We start from the raw sequence: 4,385 nt of genomic DNA, 5'->3' as shown, positions 1-4,385 counted from the left end.
TATATATATATATATATATATATATATATATATATAGTATTTCGGGAATTTAAGAACATTATTCTGAGAGAGTTTCAGTAGACTGTCAAAGAGAGCACCAAAAGGCTAAGGATTCCTGATCAAATTTATAGTTTTCTGGACATTCAACCTTTACCCAAATTAACTTCCTCCAATACCCACAAAGCATGATCAATACATTAAAACTACAGGCAAATTATGGCTAGATATGTCTCTGTATATATATATGTAACTTTATATATACATACACATATTTGTGTTTACATATTTGGTGTAAACTTATGATTTTATTGGCATATTGGATCTTCAGGTGAGAAACACCACCAAAACATACCACCATCTTCTTGGTAACATTTAATCTTAAAGAGCAGCCTAATGCATTAAAGGACTAAGTCATATTCAAAGTCACAGGGCAAATTGTCATCTATTTGGAGAAAAGTGATGGTCGAAGAGTATTTTATAGTGATTTACTCCATTAGGGTTCTTTCTGCCTTCCACTGAGTGGAATCATAGGAACATAATGTTGAAGCTGGAAGGAACCATCTAATCCAGTGATTCCCAAAGTGGACACCACCACCCCCTGGTGGGGCTAAGTAATATTTTTTTCTGGAAAGGGGACAGTAGGCCAAAAAATTTGGGAACCACTGATCTAATCTAAACTCTTCATTTTTAAAGATGAGGAACTAGGCAAATAGAATTGAAGTGGGGGGCATCTGGGTAGCTCAGTGGATTGAGAGCCAGGCCTTGAGATGGGAGGTCCTAGGTTCAAATCTGACCTCAGACACTTCCCAGCTGTGTGACCCTGGGCAAGTCACTTGACCCCCATTGCCTACCCTTACCAGTCTTCTGCCTTAGAGCCAATACATAGTATTGACTCCAAGATGGAAGGTAAGGGTTTAAAAAAAAAAAATTGAAGTAGCTTGTCTTATTTGGCAGAACTAGCTCATGATAAAAGATAATTCGATCCCAGATCTTCTCATTCTCTGTACCATGCTTTTTCAAGGTGGCAAGGTCTCTATCAGTTATTAGCTGCAAATGATCAGAAACCAGGGAATTAAAAAAAAAGAGAGTAAGAAATATAGGAAACTGGAGATGATGAAGTTATTACAGCAAACCCAGGTCAGCAATTAAGAAGACTGACTAATCAAGATATGATGGGTCACATCTGGGGTTTCTAGATAACAAACTGCTTGCCTAGGGAACTCCACCCACTTTCCCAACTCAGGGCTGAAAAGAGACCCAAATGAATTTGAATGTGGCCTCTGCAGACATAGATATGCAATGAGAGGGAGTTAATGTGAGACCCAGTAAAAGAAAATGAGAAAATGAAAGGTTACCAAAAATATCTCCAAAAACCAGAGCAAAAAAGGAGTTAGGAGGAAAACAGCAAGGAGCCAAAACATAGGGAAAAAATGGGGGAAAAGGTACAATTAAAAAAAAGTCCCAACCTCAAGACAATTTTTTTTTGACATCATACAGGGTGAAAAAGTATAATGGAAAAGAAGAAAAAAGTTAAAGGCACCTTTTAAAATGAACACTATAGTTAGGATAAACAATTTTCCTCCAGCCCTTCTTTACTCTAGATGGCTCCTAACTAATTCAGAGGCCAGCTGGAGAAAGCTTAGTGAGGGGGCAGAGGTGGACTATTCATAACTCAGTTATAGAAAAACCAAACCCATTAAGGATGGAGGGTAAAAGTGAAACCAAATCTAACAAATTTAAAATGGTAAAATGTGGACAGAGTAAATTAAAATGGAAATTCAAATAGAAAACTGGAGTCCTGCCTCTGATCATAAACATCAATCCTGGACTGATCCCAGTGTCCCATGAGGTCCTCAGCATTTGCCAATCTGAACAGCTCCTGAAGTTCAAAAGACGAAAAGTAATTTCAGTCACGGTGATTGCTCAGGCAGATATATAGCCAGTATAGAATTTAGCCAAGCCAACAAGCAAATCAACAAAAAGGAAAGTGGAGAAGATAATAGAAAACTAACAACGACAATAATTTTACAAGCAATTAAAAGGTGGTTTCACTGTTTAAAAAAAAGTCCTTATCTAAAATGGAAAAGTCTGGGAAACAAACTATAAAGATAATTTAATTTATTATAAAGCCAGTGGTCACCATAAACCAAAGAGTACTGATTCCTAGATAGCCAGAAAAAATGAATGATTCACAGAGCTTATTTTATAGTGTGAACAATTGTGGATTTTCATTACAATGTTCAAAAGTACAGGGAAATATAATGAAATGTGACTACTTTTACAGAAAATACGAAACCAATAATTTGCTATATGCATCAGCTGGCCATAAATGGGGAGAAGGGCATACTGGGTGTAATGAAAAGATGCAATAAAGGCTTTTGCCCTTGCAAAAATTAACTAAAAACTTCTGGCAGTTAAACCTTAGAATCCTGACAGTCAGTTGGTTCCTGAGGCTTGAGGAGAGTGGAAGGACCAACTGGAGCTCTGCCTTTGGCTTTTGGCTTTGCTTTTAGCCTGTGCCTTGTCTCTGGACAATTTGAACTTAGCTAATTTTCTCTGGACCTCTCCCTGACCTTCTCCATACTATTCCCCTGTTACCTTTCCTGTTCTTCCTGTGGGTTCTGGGAGGAATGGTGGCTTTTGGATTTTAGTGAATAGACTTTGTGGGTTAGTTTCCCTATAGGCAAGTAGGACATCCTTGAATCAAACCATCCCTTGCTTTATTGATTTAGTATACCCTCTACTTTAAAACCAGCCAAATCTTCCCTGGCTGAGAGAGCAGGTTCTCTCTCAGTCTAACCCATTCCTGTGACCCTCCCCCATTTTGAGTTTCTCCCTAGTGGCTATCAGAAACCCCAAACCCTTCTCTCCCTCTAACTAACCCTGAACATTAATAAATCCCCTTGTTACCTAATCAAATCCTCTGGTGAATCATTGTGTTGAAGAATTAGGCAAGGGTTGAAGGTGAAGGAATTATTCTCTTTATTTCTTGAGGGAACTGGAGGCATCCAACTTGGGAAGAAGTAGTTGCCCAACACTTCCTCCTAAACCACTTCAGTTTCACTGACAGGAAGGAGCCTTGTGACTCCTCCTTTGAGGACTTGAGAAACTGACAAGAAAGCCCTCAAGTCAGATTTAAACCATTTCTGACTGGCCCTATTCCTTGTGTCTATAGAAGTACTTTTTCTGCCTGGAAGAGTTCAGCCTATTTCCCCCAGTGTCCTCTGTCTCTAGTGTGAATGTCTAGTCTGTGTTAGTTGCCTCTCCTGAATACCTCACCTGTACCCTTACCATCCAATTACCGCCTTGTCCATTCCTTCCCTAAACTCAGCTGGTCCCTTCCTTTCCTCTCCTATTATCTCAATCACCTTCATTCTTTCCTTTAACCTGATTCAGAAGATTACCTTACATTCAAGATAACATGGGGAATGTCTAAAGAAGGACAGATACTGAAGTTATTATTCTTTAGGTCTAGACTTATCTCCATCACTTTATAACCTGCTTTTCTTTTCTTTTTTTTTTTTTTAAACTATTATCTTCCATCTTGGAATCAATACTGTGTATTGGTTCTAATGCAGAAGAGCAGTAAGGGCTAGGCAATGAGGGTTAAGTGACTTGCTCAGAGTCACAGAGCTAGGCATAAACTGCTTTGGAAAGTAAGTTTTGACATCCTTTTCTGAAAGTGGGACATTTTTATCTTAGAAGTGTGGTATAGCAAGGATTTTCTTTTCTTTCAAGAACAATGGACAGCCTTGTGGTTTATGATTGCAGAGGCTATTAGGCTGGGCAATTCCTTTGCTGTCAGAGAGGAGAATTAAAACTTATGATCTCTAAATAAATCTAACCACTCCTATTTCTAAAATATATTTCTTATCCTAAAATTTATTAAAAATACACAGTTAGGGGCAGCTGGGTAGCTCAGTGGATTGAGAGCCAGGCCTAGAGACAGGAGGTCCTAGGTTCAAATCCTGCCTCAGACACTTCCCAACTGTGTGACCCTGGGCAAGTCACTTGACCCCCATTGCCCACCCTTACCACTCTTCCACCTAGGAGCCAATATGCAAAAGTTAAGGGTTTAAAAAATTTAAAAAAACACAGTTAACCCCTTACTGATTTTATAAGTAACTGGATCCTAAAATAAGTTTTTACATTAATTTAACTTAGCTACTAGACCTGGATGACAACCAGTACTAACTCTTGCTAAATAAATCATTAACATAACCAATATTAGCTGTTTCTAATGATCATCCTTTTCATCACTAACACAATAAAGCAAGTTACAAATTCTAGTTAAGACAGAAATTTCTTTTCAGTGTCCTAAGTCCTGTCTAAAGTTATATTCCAAAGTCTGGCTGAAATAATTCTGTCTGCAAATAATGATTTTC

Source organism: Gracilinanus agilis, chromosome 3 (assembly GCF_016433145.1).
Source record: "Gracilinanus agilis isolate LMUSP501 chromosome 3, AgileGrace, whole genome shotgun sequence".
NCBI classification, from domain to species: Eukaryota; Metazoa; Chordata; class Mammalia; order Didelphimorphia; family Didelphidae; genus Gracilinanus; species Gracilinanus agilis.
Note: the sequence above shows the minus strand (reverse complement) of the source record.